Genomic DNA, 25,081 nt, shown 5'->3' with positions numbered 1-25,081 from the left:
AAATCAAGAGAAAGAGACAAGATTCAACTAGGTAAAAAAGAACAAAAATATAGTGAATCAAAGGGGTGTAATTGTGTGATTTGAATGTTTCTCCAAGTTAAAATTGACATATATTTTTCTTTGCAAACTGTAGATGCAGGATGTACCAAGAGAAAGAGAGATATTCACTTTCAATTGGAGGATGAATATGCACCAATGTTCAAAAGAACTGTGGAAAGGGATGATGCAATGAGATACATGATGCAACAAGAAAGAAATGCAGGGAAAAAAAAATGTGGACCTTTGGGTTGATGGGTGCATTTATCCACCCAATCCAATCACTCAAAGGCCACCACAATTTGAAGGGCTTACATCATTTGTAAATTTTGTTTGTGAAAACAATGAAGGATTGTATGGATACACATGTTGACTTGTCACACAAGGATTAGCAGGAGTTCATCAAGCCTTGAAAAATATGCAGACAAGATCACAATGGAATATGTAGTCTTTGATGAAAAAGGATAGATTATTGGCTAAGAAGGATAGGGAGAACCAGAGCCTACAATAAGCAATATCTGTCATTGAAGATGCCATGCATGCTACACACGTGCACATATGGAGTTACAGTCTAAAGTTATGGACTTGGAGAAGGAGAATCGAAACATAAAGAGGAAGCTCAGAAATACTTTGGAGATTGGGCCTACTTTAAAAACCAAAGAAGCACATTGGCACATCCAATTAGTTAAACCAATTCACCAATTAACCAAAGGAAGTGGACAATATCATAGATGGATATATGCTCAATCTGCTACAATGAGAAATATATTTTCTCATGCAGAGAATGATACTATTGCCAAAGTCCTAAGTAAGGACATGGTCAAAAATGCATTGGAAAATTGTAAATTCAGAGACATTGTAGATGGTGTTACAAGTGAACATATTAGGGATGTGAGCAACTTATTTACTGCTACAGATGCTCAGGGATTATGTGACAAGGTGGGAATGAGTTCTGAGTCATACAGTATGCTCTATCAACAATTGGATACATATTTTAAGCAATTCTTCAAAACTAAGTGAGTAATGCATCTACCAAAACCATTTCATGTGAAGAAGACTAAAAAACAGCTAAATGAGAAAGTTTTAGAACTAATTGGTGAGCCAATGCCTCTGTAAAACACACACATATTGAAATATGGCTCCAAAGAAATTGTATTTGTATTGAATGCATCCAAAAAATTTGTATTGGATATATGTAAGGTTCAAATTGCTATGGTCAAGTTCTACAATATGTCTATGGAAAAATGTAGAGGCTTTGCTCTCAAGCTTGATGAGAGTGAGATTATTAAGTGGAAAAAACTTGAATGTGTGAGTATAACACTTATGAATTGAGAATTGGATCCCAACATTGATGAAAACAATCCTTTATACTTCAGTGTACAATTAGACAATGAAATATGGTGGCTTGCAACATTTGAAGTACCAAAGGAGGACTATGAAGTACTTAAAAAGTTTTAAAACCTTACTAATATACCTAGTACTATTCAGTAACAAAATAATGGAGCAATTTTACACATTGAGGGGTTTGGGGACTATCGAGTTGAATGGCATCTTGCAGGTGATTTAAAAACATTGAAGTGTATGTTTGGTTTATCAAATGCAGTGAATGCAAAATTTCCGTGCATATATTGTATGCAAACTAGGAAGAAAGGGAAAGATGGAAAGAAAGAATGGCTTGCCAAGGCAGGACAACAACGTGCTCCAACACGTGATAAAAAATTCATGAGAAATGGAATGTTAGTTCCAGTGGATCCAAACTAGTGCCCTATTTTGGAAATACCACTAACAAGGGTTCACTTTTGCACATTGCATTGTTTAGTTATATATGCTTTGCATACAAGATGTAGCTCGTGTCAAAAGCTGATGCTACATGGAAGAAGGTAGAACAAGTCCTATCTAAATTTGGATTGCACGAGGGCCAAGTAGAAATAAAAAAGGACAAAAAAAATCGAGCAAGAGTGGAAATATCCCTTGTAAACCATGCTTTGGCTGACCCAAGGCTAGGAAGTTTATATCTCCACCTCAAGATGAGGAAGGCAATATACTTGTAAAAAAACCAGAGAAGTATGAAGCATGGAAAAAGTTGCACCTTGTTGTTTTGGATTGGAGCAATGCGGGACGAACGAGGATTGCGAAGGCAAAAGTGTGAATACACCTAGATAGATTAGCAACTCTCTTACAAAAGTTGAGGTTTAGGGATGGTGATGCCAATACATTTCGATAGACAGTTGCTAAATTTCATTGAGTCCATGGTGGAGGCATGGACTACAAACAACATAACACACTACATGGTTAGTATTGTCACCACTACAAAAAAAAATCATAATTTCGAATTAGTTTGTGTTTCTACTCTCTCTTTTTGTACAGCATATACTTGAAGCACATGGTGCATACTTTGCAGATCAAGGAAGTTTGGCAGTATGGTCAACTCAAGGCATGGAACGATCTTACCGGCAAGCTCATTGTGCTTTTCAAAAGGCAACAGATCATGGAGGTGGCATCAATGATTCCAATTCTATGAGGAAATTATTACAATGGTGGTATAGGAGATTAGAGAAACGATACGAGGAAAAAGAAAAGAAGTCCAAAACCTCTCATGTAAAATTTATAAGTAGGGCAATATACGAAGTGAGAAAAGCAAGATATGAAAACAACACATCTAGACAATGCTATGTAGAATCGCTGGAAACCCAAGAGAGAGATGGAAAGAAATAGAGACCTAGATAAAGATAATAATTTTGATGCATTTAGAGTCCACGAGAGAGCACAAGTACTAAGGATATGACACATCAATACTCCTATCTTTAACATGGGATGTCTTGCAAATTTTGTTTAAAATTTTGAAGGTTTGTCACTATGTTTTTCAAAGTCCGAATTATGTTATTTAATTATGAAAAGTTGATTTTGAAATCCTAAGACAAAGATATAAAAATTCCAAACCTTGGAACATTCACTGGCCTAGAGAGAGAGGGGCATGAAGGGGGTGGTAGGAGATAGAGAGAGGCAAGGATGGGGTGGAGAAATGAAATGAAATGAAAATTTTAAAGTTCATTTACATCACAATAAGTTTAAAAGTTTCGTATATAAGTCAAGTCTCTCCTCTCATTTTTTACCATTACTCTTCATTCTATCCTCCACCTTTCTATCCTTCATCATCACAACCATGGCATGTTCCAAGCTTCCTATCAAGAAGGTACCTGTAAGAGTAAGAGCTCAACACTCTTCTAAATCTAGTGAGCATACTATGAGTGACAAAGGTCCCATGGTAGCTGAAAACAATGGCCCTATTGTAGCTAATAATGGTGGTGCTATTGTGGCCAACAATGGTGGCCCTAGTGTGGTCAATAATGATGGTTTACCATTGTCTAGAAATGGTGGTCCACATGCTCTAGTTGCTCCACCTCCCACTACTACTCTAACTGGTAATACATGTTCTCCAACACATAAGAAGCAAAGATGGAGACTGGGTACAACTGCGCTACGTGAGATAATGAAATTCCAGAAGAGTGCCAACTTCATTATTCCTAAGGCACCATTCTTTAGGTTGGTGTGAGAAATATTGCAAGATCTGCAGTTAGGGCATCATCACAAGTTCTTTTCAAGGAACTAGGTAAGGAATGTGGGGCGATAGGCGATAGTCAACAAAGCCAAGACTTACTTGCTCTCCAAGAAGCAGCTGAAAGTTACTTGATTGATCTAATGAGTGATTGTCAACTTTTAGCCATTCATGCCCGACGTATCACTATTAAGCCCATAGATATCGTTCTTGTTTGTAGGATCCGCAACAACAAGGATACATTTAATCTTAATGTCAACAATATGCTTTGGGAAGCTACCTTGTAATTAGATCTATGTTTTTAGTTGAGGTTTAGTTGTCAATTGTAAGGAGCTTAGTTTTGGGTTATCTTTCTAGTAGACCTTCAAATATTTGATAGCAGTGGCTTGCAAAATAGAGCTAAATTTTGCCTAGCTCTAGTTGTACTTGGTGTGATACATTATCTACCTTGTATTTTATGGTTTCGTAATGCCAAATTCGATATGTGATATTCTATTTTGACCATAATTTGCATTGTGTGTATTTTCAAGTTTCCAATTTTGAAAGTAGTTTCATTGAGGATAAATTCAATGCGCAATCATGCACACGTTAGCGATCAGTTGTACATGGGCCGATGCACTATATCGTTACTGTATTTAGCGGTTTAGCAGCACTATATCTGATATGCGATATTCCATTTGACCCATGACTTATTTTTTGTGAATTTTTAAGTTTCTAATGTTTCACGTAGTTTGGTTGACAACACATTTAATATGCAGTTGCACACACTCAGTGGTGAGTTTTTCTGTTATTAGTGAAGTATAATCCAGTTAATGCATTTTCAAAAAATGATTGAACCGTCAAATTTATAAATTGCAATTTGGTGAAACTTCACCCACATGTCGGGTATCATAAAAACTAATGGATATTAAAAAATTGACCCCATTAAAAGCCATTGGGACTCTTGTTTGGAGGTTTTCATCTGGGGCCCTAAATTTGGGGATTCAAAGCCCAAATTCAGGGTTCTAGATGCACGAAAGCCTCTGGATAGGTGTCCTAGAGGCTTTTGATGGGGCCAATTTTTTTTTGGTAGTTGATGTGTCCTAGAGGAGTCCACAATTAAAATTTCACATCAATCAAATCATTGGTAATATAATTTTTCCAAATCTTGGATACATTAATTCAAGTTTAAGGGTTTTTAAAAACTTTGGCTATAAGTTTAAAGTTTCACCTCATTTTACACATTTCACTTTTGAGTTTTGAGTTTTCTTTGCTAGAAGACATGGCACACACCAAGCAAATGGCCCAGAGATACCCCCTAGAAATCCCATGCATATGCTACCTCCCCGAGCTCCACCACCACCATCACCACGCCAGCATTGCAAGCATCGATGGAGGCTAGGCACATTGGCTCTTTGCAAGATCCGCCATTACTAGAAGACCACACACCTCTTGATACCAAAGGCTCCATTCCTGAAGCTAATGCAGGAGATTATGGATGGCATATTGATTAAGAACAACATGAGGCACTTCCCAAATGGATCACGCTTGCAACAACCCGATCGTTGGACTTCCCAAGCCCTCCTTGCACTACAAGAAGCTACCAAAGCTTATCTCATTGACTTGTTCAAAGACTTGGTCTATGTAGCAGTGCATGCAAGGAGAGTCATCGTCACCGATAGGGATCTATGGATAATGAGGCTCTTTCAGTGATGGAAGGATAGTCCTCGTGGAGATCAACAACGATAGGGGTGTACTACTTAAATATATATGGAATGTAGCTTCCAAAGAGATTTTGTAAAATCCTAGTTGTAATGGATCCCATGTAAAATGTTATGAATATGAATACAAATTTTTTGGTGCATGTTATTTTTGTTTATTCACTTGTTATTTGTTTTATTTATGTCTTTGAGTTATCGTTACATGCGTTTGAATGAATACATGTTATGCATGAAGTGGATAAAGAATTGCCTATTAAATTTAGGGTACAAATTGTGTTATGTATAAATCCAACAAATAAACATAATATTCAAGTAAAAAACAATAATAAACAACACGTATGACAAACTACATTGCATGCAAATCCAACAAACATCAGTTTTCATTACTTCAATAGAAGATTACAAAGTACATTACATTGGTGATGAGATATCATTTGGCAATAAGTACATCTACTCTCTCCTAGGCTTCTTCGAGCTACACTCCCCATGGTCAGAGATATTCTTGATCGTAGACAGCAACACATTTTTCCCTAGTAGTGCATACCTAATGACATTGGGGTCTTGAATACCAGCAACCATGCCACATGCCACCATGGAAAAAAGTGGCCCAGTCCTAGTACTAGAGAATAAGTAGAGGAGCTTCGAATGTCAAAGAAACACTACTTTCTCCAAGTTGGAGTGCATTGGGATGGTCTTGAAGGGTCCAGCCTCCTTCGTTATTGCCCTCAACTTCAGAAAGTTCTTACCAAAAGTCAGAGATCATGTCTTATGAAATACAATAATGTCGCTCATAAGCTAGCCAATGTACTCCTTCAATGCTGAATCCTACACCCTTCCTTGGCTACTACCAGATCAGCCACCTTGCCTAGATGAAAACTCATCTATATAGACAATGTCCTACATCACACAAGCTCAGTCTTAGACTCATTGTGTCAAACTCACTATGCATGGAGTGTGCTAAATAAATATACATAAGATTCATGCGACATCAGGACCCTTGGGGTAAATTTTTGTTAGGATCGGGTCTCTAAACTAGCCATGGCTGGAGTCTCACATTTGGGGGCTGCAAATTCAGGCCCCTAGATATGAGCTTCCTGCTCTAGGAGCTTGATCTTGATAAAAATTTACCCCAAGAGTCCTGATGCTCTAGGGGCCCTATTGGTGAATTTGCGCGTAGATATGATAACATTACCTTCTTTGCATCATCTATCTGCTATTGTAATGGAGTATCTAGGTCTGCTCCTGAAACTTGGCCACCCTCGTCTCTCTCTTGCTAAGATATTGTGTAGTCAGGTCATTGAGGACCAAAGAGGCTTTCTTGCAACTGCTCGAACTCCTCATCTAAGATCTCATACTATGGCACCGCATCCTCAATTTGCTCTTGGATGCTCACAATGGCAGAGATGTCATCGACACTCGTGCCATCATATTGAGGCACCTCATCAACATGTGCTGGGGCATCATGTGTATCAAAATCTATAAAATCATCAAGTGCATCACACACCATGATACGATATAGTTCTTCTCATCAGGGCAAGGAGGTGGGTGCACAATGGCTAAGCTTTGTGCTGTCTCTATGCTTAGATTAAGAGCAATCTCCTTAGGCTTCCTCTCGAAATACTCTAGTTGTGACTGAGAGGGTGTGTCGATGTCTTCATCATTGTCCTCTTGCACCTTAGTGCACAAAACATATATGGCAAATACTGCATTGCACTCAATGAGATCCATTGTGGCATGGTCCTAGGATGAGGTGGGCATACTCTGGCACAAAGATGCTACCCCACATGCACCAAGGCTAGATTTATCACCTTTGCATGGCTCGATTCGGCACGTAAACTATACAAGAAATCTATGGGGACCCACCTGAGAATAGAGTCAAAAATAGAGTAAGTGAGAGGGTTTTCCACATCACAAAATGATGCCACTATACTAGAGCTAGGATCTGTGGTGAAAAGCAAGCTCTCTAGACTCAAGGTCACGCAAAATCTAGGGTATATATGGACTCCTATGTGTGCGTAGCAGCATGTGGAGCTAATTCATGTGGCGAAGGTGGCAGTGGTAGCCATGGCACACAAAGAGAGAAGAAAGAAAAGGACAAGTATAGGAAAGTAGAGAATGAAAGTGAAAATGAGTTTAGAGTTATAGCCTTTATGTATCTAGGGTTTTAAATAAAGGTTCTTTTTTAACCCGAAAGTTTCAAATTAAAACTATTACCTTAGTTTCTTTATTTCAATACTTTAAAGTCATGTTAAAATTACTCATACAAACAAACACTTTGTTCTACATTATTATATCCTCGAATATACTTGGATCGTTGAGTGTATTCAAGTCCAATTAGAGAAAATATATAAAATTTTTAAGAAAAGAAATGTAAAAGACATTCAAAATCCCTTTGGATTCAATTTAATAATTAAATTTAGGAAATGAGTAGAAGAGATGACTAGAATATATCATTATGCAAAGACAATATTGCATAGATTATAGAACTTCAGCCTGCAATTTAATTAATGATTTTGACTAGCATGATTGACTAATTATAGTATGTATTATCACACTCTTGGATCATAGTAAAATAAGATGATCAAAATTGAAAGTACTCAGAAGTTTTAAATTTTTTTGTATTCGTTCTTTATTTAAAAAAATTACAAGATTCCACTATCTCAAGGATATGTGGAGAAGCACATTGTTTACATGTCATGGATTGCTCACTACAAATCCTGACATTTCTATTATCTAACTTGAAATAGAAGTTGTAGACTCAGGGCTCATTGGACATTAATTGGATTTCTTGTCTCAGAAAAGAAATGGGCCAATGGCTTTCTGCGCTGACTACAAAAGGATTATGACATTCCACAAGATAACCACATCTATGAGAGTTGTATGTGTCTCATCTTGGGTATCTTGATCCAAGCTAATCCCACTCCCCTCGCAAAAGTCGCCATCTTCTATATTGAAAGCAAATGCACAGAGTTTTTTTAGTGATGAAATACCTATAATAAAAGAAAAAATAATGGTAAGTAAATGTGACTAACACAACAATTCATCTAAGCAAAACCTATGTCACTTGAATCAAGGCATGCAAAGTAGTAAAAAAGATTTACATGAATGTGAAATCAGATTGGTTGACCTTGAACTCAAATTTCTCATCAAAATGTGTTCTTTTGACTTGCCAAGACTCACCCAATAGTTGACTCATCCATTCCTCGGATGGACACTTGCATTGATGAGTAATCTTTGTTTTCTTCAGAACATCACATGAACCAAAAAAATGTGCAAACAATGAGAATGGAATAAACCAACTAAGATGCACATCTTTGGTAGATTTCATAGCACTACTGATGGTAGATTTTTATCTTGGACTTACATGCTCCTGACAACTCCAAGCTACCAATCAACCATTCACCATTAGATAGTGGTGGCAATGGGACAAGCTGCAATCTCTAGCTTTCAACTACATACAATGAATTATAAAAAAAGATATTTTGAGTTGCAAGTTGACTTGCATAGTTATTATCATAAATCAAAGAACCTATGTCTTCATGCCAAACATGTATCTTGCCGCTTAAACATTCCACATTCTGCCATTCATGCAAAGTTGATAGATATAGAGTTGTCAGTAAAACAAGATTGAATTAGAACACTGCAAATATTTTTAAAAACAACTCTAATGCAAAAGAACAAACACTAATAAAATTTAAAAACTTACTTTTTTGTTTATAATTTGCAATGTAGTTCTCATTGCGTACAAATATTTGTTTGTACACATTAACATGTTGAATCAACATTTTTGTTATTGTACTTATTCCATTAAACACTTTTCTAAACTCTAAAATTTTACCTTTCCAATGTTTTCTGGGGTTTGCAACATCCTTTTGCCTAACCTTGAAACTCCCTCAAGTACTTGGGTGCATCAAAATCCAATCCAACTTACAGTACTTATCAAACTTGAATTACCACCACTGTCTTTCCTATTGAAGACCTCCACTGCAAGTATGTTATTGATGTTTTCCCTCTGTGAAGACATCTATAATAACCAAATAGAAAATTTACCTATCCACATGTGTATATTTTGCAAATGTTCTCTCCAAATGAAATGAAATTTACATGGAGCAATTTAAAAAAAACATTGTACTTGTAATTCTTTTCACAAAGAAGGCCAGAGATGTTGAACAAGAAGTTGACTTATAACAAGATCGTTGTTCCTTCACAGACAAATTCCTAGAGTACAAAAACAAAAGAAATCTTGGGTCAAAGCATACATATAACTTACATAGACTTTGTCCAAATGAGTTGAAACTTAACCATGGAACAAAAAAAAAAGACACTATACCTATGGTTCTCTTTGCAAAGAATTCCAAAGATGTTGAAGAAGTAGAGTTTTAAAAAAATCATTGTTCTCCACCCTCAGAGACTCTTGCAGTTAAAAAACAAAGGAAATCTCACTATGCATATAACTTGCATACATTTTTTCCAAATGAGATAAAATTTGACTATGAAGTAGCAAAAAAACAAGACAACATTCCTGTAACTTTGTTTATAGAGAAACTGTAAGATGTTGAAGAAGGAGTTGAATGTTCAAAAGATCATTGTTCTTGACGGTAAGAGGCTCCTAAGGTACCAAAACAAAAGAAATTATATGTTAGAGAATGCACCTAACTTGTACAGGTTTTGTCCAAATGAGATAAAACTTTACCATAGAACATCCATGGAAGAGAACAATATACCTGTAAAGTTTGTGAAGAAAATCTTAGGGCTTTGGTAGAACAAGCTCTACTCTCATAAAACATGTGAAAATCACTCTATGTTTGTGCATAGGAAATGAAATTTCGTGGGGTTATAGATAGGGCAAGCAACAATGAGGCTATAAAAAGAAGAAGCAAGGAAAGAGATATGATACATTTGAGTTTTGCCTAAGAAAGAGGGAAATTTTGAAAAGAGGAGAAATGAAAAGTCAAAAAAAAAAAAAATCGAGTCACAAACTTCCAAGAAGTGTTAGCATTGTATTCTCCACATTCCTTTTATTTTATTGTTGAGGGAAGATTTGGGCCAAGATATGGCTCGAAGATTCATGTTACATGAATCTGGAATCCTAGCTCTCTCATTGGTTAGGCCTATATTTGTTTATTCACTCCTTAAGGGGCAAAAAAGAGAGTCCATATTTTTCCTAATGTCCTCTTAGCCAAGCTCATACTACTTCTCCCCATCAAGTGGCTTAGAGATTGCAGAATTTAGTGTTGGGTAGAGTGGTAAGGTGTGGAATTTTGTAGCAATAGGTAGGAAATCTCTAATATTCAATCCTTTATGTTTGTTGAGGAGGACATCAATGAGATGACTACAATAGGTTGTCAAGCCATAACACCTACTCAAATAGAGGTGGTGGATTACAAGGTACCTACTATCAAAGTGGAATATTTAAATATGAAATTTAATGATGTTTTCTTGGATGGAGGACCAAGGGTAAACATAGTCCTTGAAGAATTGTATTTGGCTCATAAGCTTCAAGATTTAGTACCGAAACCCTTCCAAATCAAAATGGTTGACCAAAAGAGGCTTCAACCTCTAAGAATCCTAAAGAAACAGCTTATTAGAGTGGGAGGATTGAAATTCAAAGGCTAGTTTTGTAGTCCTTAATAGAATGGAAGGATTGGGAGATACTTACCATATGTTATTGGAAACTAGACCATGGTTTATATTTTGTAAATTGAATCAAGATTGGTGTGGAGACACAATTTTCATCCCACACAAGGTTAAAGACATGAAGCTTTTTATAGCTAATCAAGTGGCTTTGAAACCTAAATTTTGGCCATTAGTAGCTCAAACTATAAATGTAACATCTAAAATAGGAGATGATGAAGAGGAGTTGTTTTTGCAAGCTAATCCTACTATTGTTCCAGTATTTGAGATTGATGTGGAGCAGATTTTATCAAAATACAATGTATTACCAGAAAATCTGTTGCACTTTGGCTACAGGAAATAAATACTCTACCACAGAAAAGTGCATTTCTACTACAGGGAACCTCAACCTTGCTACAAGAAAATGACAACCTAATGCTGCAGGATAGTAGTATGAAGCAAATAACTACTAATTCTAAGAAGAAGAGTCAAGATAGGGATGAAGAGGCTTAGAAAGTGCAAGATAATAAAAAAATAGAGATAGAAAAGGCTTTAGAAAAAGTTAGTCAACAAGCTATAGCTGATGTAGAGTTGAAATATGAGCACACTATGAATAAAGTAGCAAGGGTGCTAGAAGTTGATTTTCAAGAAGCTAACTAGGATTTTGAAACAAGTTCTAAGCCCATCAAGATGAATATCTTTGTGGAGGAGGACTTTAAGTAGCAGTTGGTACAATTATGTAAAGAATTTCAATATATCTTTGTATGGGAATATACGAATATGAAAGGGTTTGATATGTAGATATGTGAACACAAAATTAACTAGGGTGGTAAGGCACAAAAGATCTCTTTGGGTTGCAGTTATTGTTGAGGAAATGAGGTGTAGTGGATTGTTGACCACAAAATATTTGGGAAATTCTTTCTTTGTTTGGGTACCTTTGCATGTTGTCAATTAATGGTTAGAAGTTAGAAGACCTACTAGATAGAAAGAAGCTAGGGTTGTAGGACACAATAGATCTCAATGGGTTGCAGTTGTTGTTGAAGTTTTCTTAAAAATAAGTCAGTGTCCTTGGATAATCAATGCTATAGCATAATATGTTCCACCAAAGTGAAGCTTTATCTACCAAATAATTGGTTACAGACTTGATTTTATCATTTTCAAGAAAGGCTTATTTGTCAAAATAATAATCAAACTGGCTCAATTAAGAAAAAATAAAATTTTAAATCCTTCTTTCCATCAAATTTAGAAAATTTGAAAGATTATGGCACATTTTTTACTCCTTTTTTATTTGTTGAGTGTCGAATACATCCTTTAGGATCCAAGCAATATGATAATCTTTTTCTTGAGTTGGGGATTTTTATTGATGGCGTTTTTCCATCAAATTTAGAAAACTTGAAAGACTATGGTATATTTTATGACCCTTTTTTATATGTTGAATGTCGTTACACCCTTTAAGATCCTGAGAATATGATAATTTTTTTCTTGACTTGGGGATTTTTGTTGATGTTTATGCTCATGAAGCTCTTATGTGGTCACGATGTCTAAATTATGTTGAAGAAGATCAATTTTTTGTTGCAAAGAAATTTCTAGAAGAGGTTATTCCATATTCTCAATATTGACTTCATTAGTGTTAGAAGGACTCAACATGGTAAAAGAAACTCGATGCACAAGAAATAGCTTTGAATAGAACCCCTTATGTGTGAATAAGTCATTAAAGAACCCACATAATAAAATACCCTATGTGTGAATAAGAATGTGCTTTTGGATTGTTGTATTTGTAAACAAAATTTAATTCAGAGCCACAGCCATGCAAAAATAGAAATATTTAATAGTAGAAGTCACTGTTGGGTCCCTACACAAGGTCTGCCTTGTAAAGGCCAACTCAAAAGGAAGTACCAATATGAAAGGGGGGACTTTATAATGGCTCCGCCAACTTCTTAAAAATCAATTGGTTGCACGTTGGAGCTAAGAAAAAAGAGCTTTAAGCTTTTAAAGCATAGAAGCTTAAGAAAACATTTACAGCCAACATCTTGCACTTTGGTACAATCAATGACAACTGTTGATGGAGAAGATATGCATCAATACCACTTTTGTGGATAAAGCCACTTGCAAAGATGGTTTTCTTTCAGATCTCATGGTTTTGGTAGATAAAAGAAGAGAAAGGGACTTTTATGAAGCCTTATATAAGTCAATTCCAACCTTTGAGCTTTGGATATTGAATCACCCTTGAAGATCCCAACATTTAGGCATAAACCTTTGTGTAAAGTGTTCGTCACCATTGGTTACTTCAGTGATGTTTGATGTGGATAAGGACGTAGACTTTAAGATGGACAGGTGACCCCCTTCTTGATGTTGATGCCAAAGAAATCATCTTGCTTTAATACTAATGTTGCATGCCTTTACCATAGAATAACCAATTATTGAGAGTAAAATAAGAATGGAAAAATTAGCATGAGAGAAGAGAATTCCAAAAACTTGCATGACACAAGAATGGATACAATCTCCTCCTATGCATGGGTGAGTACCTCCCCCATGCATATATTTATAGTGTTAGAATAAGCTTTTGTACTCAAAATACATTGAAAATATTCTTTTTGTGCTTCTTGCTTTTCCTCACCCTTGCACAACTTTCTTTTGTGTGAATAAATCAAAACATACTCTACTCTAATAGCTCTAAACTAATATTTTATCTTCTCTAATAAATACATCAAAATAAATCTATTGCACATGTGTGCACATGCCAAGTCCTTATGCCAATAGGCGTATAGAAAATATAATGTGTCCACCAATAGTTTTTCCACGCTGTGAAGTGCATAAATTCCATGCATTGAAATGTACACTCCAAAATAATTATTCCACTTAACTCCGTCTAATTATCTACTCACCACATCACAAAACCCTTTTTATTATTCCATCAATTTACCACCATGTATAATGTGACCAATATTGTATGCATATGTTTGCATGATAAGTCATAGATTATGTGACAAATAGAAAAAAATTACGATTAAAAAATATAATTCCATAATACTAAGTGGACACTAGCACCCGCTTTTCCTCTACAAATTTTTTTGCCGAACATATAACCTTGCAAGCACAAAAGTTTTACTCAAGTGAGAGAGCAATGAAGAGACAAGAGAAGAAATATTTCATACTCTCACACTTATCAATTGGCTCTACACATGATAGACTCAATCTTAAGCTCAAGCTCAAGTTATGGATATCACACACACACACACACACACACACACACACACACACACACACACACACACACACACACACACACACACACACACACACACACACACACACACACACGTGTGTGTGTGTGTGTGTGTGTACATGGTTATGGCTCAACTACTCCCTTGGGATGGAAAACAAGATGATTGATCCAAGTTCAATTGGATGGCATGCTAGGGCTTGTTTTTTTGGCAAATGCAACTTTATTGGCTCATAGTGTGTTGATGTCTTTCTACGTAGATAGATGAGTTTTTCATATCATAAGAGAGTATAGTTATTTTTTGGATATAATTTAGTGCATTGTATGACTTTCAGCCCTTCTCTACCCTTGATTCATAGAATCCTTGGTAAGATTGAAAACTTGTAGATTAGCTATGTCTAGAGGGTAGTTCAATTAACTAGATTTACCATCTCTAGACTAGAGAGACCATCCTTTGTTAGTGACCAAGGCCAATGTTATTTCAGGTCTCCATAAAAACTAGGGTATGGTGAAATTTGGCTATTATGGAAGGGCCGGTCAATAAGACTCTATTCCAATGCAAATAATTTCTTTGGAGAATGCTAAACTATCCCTTGCTACAACCTTTTTATGGGTTGTATCTTTAATGGAAAATTTTCTTTTTGTACTACCAGTGTGGAAGCTTCCCATATAGATATATTTTATACCCATTGGCCAAGAAGAACTGGTCCCTTCTCATTTGGACAATTGTGGTGGGACCTTTATTGCATCTCTTTGATTGGATCTTTGGTAAGGCAAAATATCCCACTCCTCCATAGCTACATATGGAGATATTATTTCATCTTCTTAGATTTTGGGGTTGTTGCCACAAGTGGGTCAATTATAATGCCTTTATCTTTGATTTCACCTTTGGAGTTCAAAGTCATATCGCTAGGTAGAAAGGTCTTCTCCATTGGCAAATGGATCTTATCCAACATGCTAAACTTCTCCCTCAAGAGGATTTAGTTTCTTGGCATATGGCATTTCCTTCTGCTACTTTGCCTCAACTCTTGTACTTAGCATGTGATTAGTATAATTACCCACACTATGGAGAGAGAGAGAGAGAGAGAGAGAGAGAGAGAGAGAGAGAGAGAGAGATGTTGGGGATAAAAGCACTTGTACCTAATCGCTTGTGTATTCATTACAATGATAGCACCCGCACACCTATACATTGTAGGTGGTGGGCATCCATCATTGTCACTTCAGTTTTTATTCTTTCAGTGACATTTGAATAAGGGAAGGTTGGTCACACATTGTGATTATTGGATTTCACACATATGGTGTCTTTCTCTCTTTCTCCATCTACCATAGCTCTTTCTTTTCTCTTGTTTCTACTTGTGTGCTAACACTTAGGATCTTGTAATGAAAGAAACTGAGGGGAGAGAGAAGGAGAGCTGAGGAGAGAGAAAGAGGACAAGAGAAGAAGAAGGAAGAAGACTAGAAGAGGAGAGAGAAAGAGAGAAAACATGGGAGAAAGGAGAAGGAAGCCATGGAAGCTGGAGATGAAGGTAAAGAGTGTGATCTTGATAATAATTTGTTGCCCTAATCTGGGGCTCTTACACCTTAAATACCCCAATCAGTGTGACAGGGTGTCTAAACCCTAGTCAGTGTGTATTCCGCTTGTTACAATCCATCCCCACTCGAAAGGTTTTTTCCCTCAAAAACAAGGAGAAACAGAGGGGAGTGATGGGTGGGATAAGGGAGGGTTGCAGAGTACTACTCAGATCCCTTTGACAATGAAGGATAGGTGTGGAGAGACTAGGGACAGCATGCAGTCCTGAACCAGTCGGCTGAAGTAAACTGGTCATTACTTTTGATAGGTGGCTCCAAATGGGGCGCACTATATGTTGAAACGAAGCTTATGATGAGTACTTTTAGCCTATGTAGAATGCATATGCATGTGATTTGAGTAAGAACACAATTGTTCTAAAATAGTGTGCAGTCTACGGGCGGGAAGTGGGCAATTTGGGGCATGACCGGCTAGTCTTCTAGCCGTTGGGGTTCATGGAGTAGGGAAATTCATCGAGGATGGTTGTTGGGTGCCAAGAGGCTTCCTCCAAAGGTATTCCTTTCCATTTGATGAGGTATTCTTTGATGGATTGGGATCGTAATAGGTGCTTATCTCACTGCGCACTGATTGCTTCAGGAACATATTGAGTGATGCCCTCTTCATCGATGGGGGGAAGTTCTTCCACATAGTCCACTGAGGAGCCTACAAAGGGTTTCAATTGACTGACATGAAACACATTGTGGATTTTGGTGGTAGGGGGAAGTTCTAAGCGGTAGGCCAAGTCGCCAACTCTCTTCAGGATGCAGTATGGGCCATAGAAGCGGTGGGCTAGCTTGTTACTGTCGCCCTCTTTGAGAGTGGAGTAGCGGGACTTAGGCACTTTTCAAAGGACCAATTCTCCTTCTTGGAATTCCAAATGCTTGCATCTTTCATCAGCATAGAGTTTCATGTGTGTTTGGGCCTTTTGAAGATTCATTTTGCATTGCTGAAGTAAAGCTTGCATACGATCCAATTCAGCTTATTAGTAAACAAAACTGTAGGAAGGGGAACCTTATACCCATATAAGGCCTCAAAAGGGAAAACTCCAATGCTAGAGTGTGTGGAGTTATTATATGCAAACTCAGCCAAGTGAAGTTATTCTAGAGTGTGTGGAGTTATTATATGCAAACTTAGTCAAGTGAAGCCACGTATCCCAACTGTGCTGTACATCATGGCAAAAGTACCTCAAGTATGTCTCAAGCCATTTGTTCACTCTCTCAATTTGGCCATCAGTCTGAGGGTGGTATGCAGTGGATGGAGCAAGCTTGGCCCCCATGGAGGTGAAAATTGTTTGCCAGAAGTTGCTCATAAACTTTACATCCCGATCATGTACTATGACTTGTGGTAAGCCATGCAACTTGAGGACATTTTCCATAAATTGAGTGGCCACCTGAGAGGTAGTATATTGGACTTTAGTGGGGATAAAGTGGGCAGCATTAGTGATGCGATCAACTACCACATAGATACTGTTCCACCCTTTCTTAGTCACGGGAAGGCCAGTGATAAAGTCCATTGTGATGTGAGTCCATTTCCCTTTAGGGATAGGGAGAGGCTGCAAGAGGCCAGCGGGCCTGAGTGTACTATCCTTGTTCCGTTGGCATGGAACACATTTGGTCACAAAGTCCTTAATGTCCCTGCATAAGACTTTCCAATGAAAGCTCTTGGCAATCTTGTCATATGTTTTGAAAACACCCAAGTGACCGACAGTGGGGTAAGAATGCATTTCTTCCATGATCTTCTGCGTGAAGGGGAAAGTGTGTGGGATGACAATCTTGCCATGGGACCAAATAAGGCCATGCTTAAGCTGATATTGGGAGTTTTCAACCATAGCCCCATGCTATAATTTTTGAAATATGTGGCTGAAATGATCATCTAAAAAGTAAGCCTCCTGGAGCTCTTCAACCCAATCATTGTGCAATTCTGAGATAGCGGAAACTCTGCATGCCCACATTCAAGAGAGAGAATTAGCCACAATATTATCCTTGCCCCGCATGTGTGAGATGTCAATGTCATAGTTCTGTAAGGTTGCCACCCATCACCTTTTCTTAGGAGTGAAAGTAGACTGAGTCAAGAAGTATTGGAGGACTCGGCGATCACTTTTCACTTGGAAGCGACTGCCATACAAATAGTGGTGCCATTTCTTGATGGCATGGAGGATGGCCAACATCTCTTGGTCGTATACATTCATTTGCAACTCCTTCTCATCAATCTTGCGGCTTTCAAATGCAATCACACCATGCACTTGCAACAATACTGCACCAATACCCCGGCCAGTAGCATCATAATGAATGGTAAAGAGCTTAGAGAAGTCAAGACAAACAAGGATGGGGGCTGAAGTAAGCGCGTCCTTTAACTATTTGAAGCTATGATCTGCAGTGGCATCCCAAAAGAATGACTCTTTTTTCAAGCGATCAGCCAAAGGTACTCCAATGATGGCATAGTGTTTAATGAAGCGTCTGTAGAATGAAGAGAGACCAAGGAAGCCACGCAAGGAGGTGGTGGTGGAAGGAGTGGGCCAATCCTTAATACATTGCACCTTTTTGGGGTCAACCTATATACCATTTTGCTCATAATGTGTCCCAACTACTCCATAGATGTCTGCATGAATATACATTTGCTCTCCTTAGCAAAGAGTCGATGCTCTCTCAATATGTCAAACACCCTCTGAATGTGTGTCAAGTGCTCCATAGATGACTTGCTGTAAATGAGGATGTCATCAAAGAAAACAAGCACGAACTTGAACAAAAAGGGCTATAGGATTTTGTTCATGAGGCTTTGAAAGGTGGCAAGGGCGTCAGTCAACCCAAAAGGCATCACAAGAAAATGGTAAAGTCCACGATCAATCCTGAAGGCCGTTTTGACCTCATCTCCTACCCGCATACGAATTTGATGGTAGCCAAAGTGCAAGTCAATCTTAGTGAAAAAGCATGCCCCTTTTAACTCATCCAGCAAATCATCAATCCGTGGGATAGGGTAGAGGTTCTTCACTATGATTTTGTTCAAATCTCTGTAGTCAATACACATGCAAAAGGAGCCATCTTTCTTTTTGACTAAGAGGATAGGGGATGCATAGGGGGAAGAACTCGGTTCGATGAAACCCATCTCCAGCAACTCCTTGATTTGCTTTGCAACCTCTTCACGCTCACACTTGGAGAGTCTATAGGGGGGTTTGTTCACTGGCTTGGAATGGGACTCTAGGTCAAGTGGGTGGTCCACTTGTCTCTTGGGAGGGAGGGATGTAGGCATCTGAAATAAGTCATTGTATTCCTCAAGTAAGGCTTGCAAGGCAGAGTCATATGATACTATGGAGGGCTGATCAAAATTGTCCTTATTTAATTGCAAAACAAAGATCTGTGAGCATTTCTCAAACTCTTGTTTGAGTTGCTTTGCTGAAAATCAACATGATCTCGAACTCCCTCTAGGTGGATAGGCTGTCCATGCATCATAAACTCCATGTAAAGCAAAGAGAAGTCCATAGCAATTTTCCCCAGTTGTTTCAGCCAATCAGAGCCCAAGACAACATCAATGGGGCCCATATCAAGGGCAATCAGATCAACCAGTGCCACATAATTTTCAGCTAAGCATAAGGGGACTGTAGGACATACATGTGTCTTGATTTCTTCTTATCCGTTTGCTACTTAGACCTTCAAGGGGTTGTGTAATGCCATAGGAATACATTTCAACTGGTCAATGGCTGATTTATTAACAAAACTATGAGTGCTTCCACTATCCACAAGGATAAAAACATGCTTCCCATTGATACTGCCTTGGATGTGAAGGGTACTAGGGCTACATGAACCAGTCCAAGCATCCAAGGAGATCGAGCAAAGGGAAGTGGGAGGTGGGTGCGATGTTACATCAAGTATCTGTGAGGGCGCATCACCCGGGTCAAAGGGAAACCCATCCTCCAGGTCATAGAACTGCTCATGATCAACATCCTCTGTGGGCTCAGTTTGATCAATGGCTAGGTCATCCTCCTCATTGTGCCAATCTTCCATGACATACATGCTATGAACTTTGACCTTAGCTGTCTTGTACGGGCATTTGGAGGCATGATCAACAGCGTACTTATCTCCACATTTAAATCATAGGCCCTTTTCTTTCCGTTCCTTGACAACATCTAGGGAGATAAACCGTTGACTACTGGATTCATGGGAAGGTGATGCAGTGGATTGTTTATTTTCAGCATACCGATTTTCAGCAATAGAGCCCGATGCTGTCCCAAAAGTGCCCATTTTTCTTTTAGCATGAAAGATAGGGTAAGTGGGTACTTTGGAGCTATTATTAGGCATATAAGAGCCTCAAAAACCACCTCCGTATGGGGCCGATTGTGAAGGGATGTGGGGAGGTCCAACACCTTGCTGAAAATGCTCATTCTTATGATACTTTCTTGCATATCTCTCAGCCAGTTCGATTGCATCAAACAGTGTAGTGGTTTTTTGGGCCATGACATCAGCTGATAAACTCGGTTCCAACCCATAGATGTACTTGTGCAATTTAGCATCGTCACTGATGCTTTCCACATACATGGTCAAGTCCATGAATTGATTGGTGTAGTCATGTATAGTGAGGTTACGTTGGTCAAGAGTGTACCATCTTCTTGCCAACCATTCTTTTTCCATAGGGGACACAAAAACTTGGACTATATGCATTTTGAAATATTCCCAATCAATGAATTGTTGATTCTCCCAATTGATATAGCGCCACCAAGTGTGGGCAAAACCTTCCAAGTGGAGAGAAGCAAAAAGTATTTCATGCTCATCAGTGCGAGGGTAGATGTTGAAGTAGGACTCCAACTTGGACGTCCATTCTTCCAAGTCAAATGGTGAGGGGGATTGCCCATTTTACTTTGTGAGAATGACCTTGTCACGTAAATCATAGCGGCCATGCTGCCCATGAAATCCTTGCTGTCCATGCATCCCGTGGTGGCCATACATGCCCTGCTGTCCATACATCCCTTGTGGTGCATTTAGCCCATATTGTCCATTATAGCCATGATGTCCATGATTTCCAGGCTGGCCATTTGTACCATATTGTCCTTGATGGGGCTGATTCATGTGTGGTGCATGGGGGCTCCTAGGTAGAGCGGGTGCCAATTCGACCCAAGGTGGGGGAAGGCCTTGATCCGGGTTTTTTACAACCCGGATTACTACCACAAAATTTTGGCCAAAGCCCCTATCAAGAGCCTACCATATCACTCTGGGTTTACTCTTCAAGCACTAGGTATGCTACATTGCTTCTCGATTATGATAACTCTAGCAAATGGGAGGAACAAGTTCTTAGAAGGCATGTCAATGTAAAGGGTAAAAGGGACGGTTATCTTAGTGAAGATGAAAATGGATTACACCTAGGAGTTGAGTGAATGCATAGATTTTTCAAAGGACTAGCCTCCAACTACACATGGGCCCCGTCTACATCACTAAGATTTGGAATCTATCACCATCATTAGAGGACACCTCACCCTTGCACACAAGTCAATATCCACATCATGGTGTCATTTGGATCTTGCACAAAAGCTTACAAGCATGGACCCCTTTTGTCACATGCTTATATGTATTTATATACATATGGGATACTAAAGTCAAAGCAGCTTTTGGAAGCCTTTTTTATAATCTCAATAACTCCCAAGAAAAAGCTAATTTCAAGAAAATTCCCGCGAAGGCCGATCGGTTTCGACCTGGTCTACAAAGTTGCAGAAGAAACTTTTTTCAAATTCCTCACGGATTTGAAGTTACGAAGGCGCAGACTGCTGGCTACATGCAATTTTCTTCTCTCTTTCACCACACCAAATTTCCACTCTATCCTTCTTGTAAATATATTATAATAATGTGCTTTGGGCACCCACCTCTTGTAATCTAGCTCCATTTTTCTATGTTGTCTACCACCACCCTTGGCTTCTTGCATGATGACCAAGGTGGGGACTTGTCCCATTCACTATGCTCCATATTTTCAAAGATGCCATACATCATCTAGGATTAAGTTAATCAAGAAGATTAGCTTAATCTAATCCCTCATGGAGGCTATATAAAGAGCCCATGGAGAATGAAGAAAGGGGAGGGAGACAATGACAAGTCCATGAGAGCATTCTAGAATACCCTCATCTCTTTGAGGGAAGCTATGAGTGAGTTCTTTTATTATGTAGCATAAGGCAAGCTTCCTCTACCTCTTCTCCTCTTGTCTCCCTCTCCTCTCATCTCTCTCTCTTATATTCCAATATGGTGTCTAGTACATGTATTCTCTCTTGTAAATTTGTGTCTTGGTTCTCTTGATTCTCTTTGAGAAGAAGGAAGAAGAAGAGGGAGACAATGACAAGTCCATGAGAGCATTCTAGAATACCCTCATCTCTTTGAGGGAAGCTATGAGTGAGTTCTTTTATTATGTAGCATAAGGCAAGCTTCCTCTACCTCTTCTCCTCTTGTCTCCCTCTCCTCTCATCTCTCTCTCTTATATTCCAATATGGTGTCTAGTACATGTATTCTCTCTTGTAAATTTGTGTCTTGGTTCTCTTGATTCTCTTTGAGAAAAGAGGGAGAGAGGCCAATGACAAGTCCATGAGAGCATTCTAGAATACCCTCATCTCTTTGAGGGAAGCTATGAGTGAGTTCTTTTATTATGTAGCATAAGGCAAGCTTCTTCTACCTCTTCTCCTAATATCTCCCTCTCTTCTCATCTTCTCATCCCATGTAGCATAATGGCAAGCTTCTTCTACCTCTTCTCCTCTTGTCTCCCTCTCCTCTCATCTCTCTCTCTCTTATATTTCAATATGGTGTCTAGTACATATATTCTCTCTTGTAAATTTGTGTCTTGGTTCTCTTGATTCTCTTTGAGAAAAGGAAAGGGAAGGACAATGACAAGTTCATGAGAGCATTCTAGAATACCCTCATCTCTTTGAGGGAAGCTATGAGTGAGTTCTTTTATTATGTAGCATAATGGCAAGCTTCCTCTACCTCTTCTCCTATTATCTCCCTCTCTTCTCATGTTCTCATTCCATGTAGCATAATGGCAAGCTTCTTCTACCTCTTCTCCTATTATCTCCCTCTCCTCTCATCTCTCTCTCTTATATTCCAATATGGTGTCTAGTACATATATTCTCTCTTGTAAATTTGTGTCTTGGTTCTCTTGATTCTCTTTGAGAAAATGGATGTCCTAGCCCATCCTCCCTTTGGCTAGGTGGTGCCCCTCTTTAGTTCTCTTAGTGAGGATTGGAGGTTGGATGGGTAAGAGGCAACCCGTTCATCATTTCAGCCCTCATTTTTGGTGCCCCCACTGAGGAGTTCTCAAGCTATGCTCTACAACTTCCATGAAGAAAGAAACATCTAAGGAGTTGTCCTCTTCTTCAACGAGTGTTTGTCAAGAAATCACTAAGGAGGAATCTTCATCAAATCCTATTCAAGGGATTCACCGCTCAAGAGTACCGCAATGGTCTCCAAAAGAAGCTCAAGAGAAGAAGGATCTTTATCGACAAACGGCACGTATGCGGGTAAAGCAAGTTAATTACACACATCCTTCTTTGCTTCATGAGAAATCTTGCTCTCATCAAGTCTCTACCTCAAGGCATTGTGTTGAGTGCTTGGTGTCTAGTGTAAAGACACTCCCTACGGAGCTTCGTCTTCAAGTGGTGAAGGCGCTTTCAAATTCGGGGATTAACAAGTTTTTGGAGGGTGAGTTACACATCAATGGTGTGCGGTATTGGCGAGAGGCTACATATGGTGATGCGCTTCAACTGCTACTAGCAAGAAGACTCAAAGTAATTGAAGAGATAGCTATCGAAGCCTATGAACTTTACAAGGCTGATGATGGTCACACAAAAGCTACGCTAATCAGTGGTAAGCAAGTCCTTCGCATCTCTCGAATGGTGGGATCTAAGAGGCCATAGCTTCAACGACACGCTTCATGAAAGTTTGTAGTGTAAATTTGTAGTTAATGCATAAATGACTACTCCTACTTTCTACAACTTTCAATCGGTTCAAAACATTCGGGTGGATGTGTGCATTAGTAGAAAGATATATTTTCAGCAAAGGTTGGTCTTCTATTTTGGAGCTGAGAGGTTGAGAGAGATCTTATTGTCTCCTGATCCCATAATACTCCCTATTTTGGATTATAACATCTCCTTTAATGTGCACATATTCATTCTACTCTAAGTGTATCCCATGAACCATAGGGACTTGTACGGACCTATCCGTCCACTTGCTAGACAAACCGTGCATATAATCGTTAGCACAAAGATCAGGTTTCAAAATATTATAAGGTGCTTATTGGGCCCTCGTCGTCTTGCTGAGATTAATGCATCTGTAAATCCATTTATTCTACCCTTAATAAGATATGACTTGGGCCTAGACGTGTTCATCTTTATTTTGTATTGAGCTAGGCCAACATCTTCCTATCATGGCTTTTCCAAGTTTTTTTGGGCACAAAGGGGAGAAATCTCTGGACTTTTTGGATGACTTAGAAATGGCCTTCCTAGTCACAGGCCGGGATGATGAAGCAACCAAAGTACGGGCCTTCCCTTTAGTTCTAAAGGGTGATGCTCGAGTGTGGTATCAAGCTCTCCCAGAGGCTACAAGGGGTAATTGGGAGAATCTCAAGACCGCATTCATGCACAAGTACCAAGATACAGAGCCACCTGAAGATATTTGGAGACAACTCTTAGATCTTCGCCAAACCATAGCAGGGGAGTACCAAACCTATGAAGGCATGTTTATAAAATTGTGGGATAAATGGACAACATCTTTAGCCAAGGGAGAAAGAGTACCTGATTGCCTTAAGAAAGATTGTTTTCTAGCCGGACTCCATCCTCTACTAAGGGAGAAGGTCAAAGGAAAGTTTCCCACATCCTATGAAGAATCAGTCACTTATGCGAGAGAGAAAGATAGAAAATTGAAGTATCAAGCCCAGTTAAAGGGGGGAGTTGAGCCCATACAGGTTTTACCAACCATGCAAAGGCCTAGAGAAATAGCAGAGGCCCCACCTGAACCAAAGATACCACAGCAAGAGCTCCTACAACGCATTACTAATCAACTCGAAAGCCTTTCATTAAATTTGGTGCAAGGAGTGCGGCCCCCTCCCCTCATAAATGAAGGCAATCGAGGTCCAAGAAGACAAGAAAGAGAGTATGTTTGCTATAATTGTGGGGAGACTGGCCATGGTATGTACTTTTGCCCTCATCCCAGGCGTTTTCCAGGAAATGGGTTCCAACCAAGAAGGAGGGGACAACAAGTGACACCACCTAGGGAAAGGTTTGTTCCACCGAATCCAAGGCCTCCACCACCGATTCAAGTTCTCCAGCATCCTCGACCACTTGCAGAGGTGCCGCCCTTGCCTGTCCAACCGCCAGAGAATCATGATGTTAGGATAATTAGTTTAGATGAGAGTGATGTCAAAGGGAA

This window comes from Lygodium microphyllum, chromosome 23, assembly GCF_053477565.2.
Source record: "Lygodium microphyllum isolate KBCC chromosome 23, Lygodium_microphyllum_v1.1.10, whole genome shotgun sequence".
In the NCBI taxonomy this organism is placed as follows: domain Eukaryota; kingdom Viridiplantae; phylum Streptophyta; class Polypodiopsida; order Schizaeales; family Lygodiaceae; genus Lygodium; species Lygodium microphyllum.
This window is presented reverse-complemented; position numbering follows the sequence as displayed.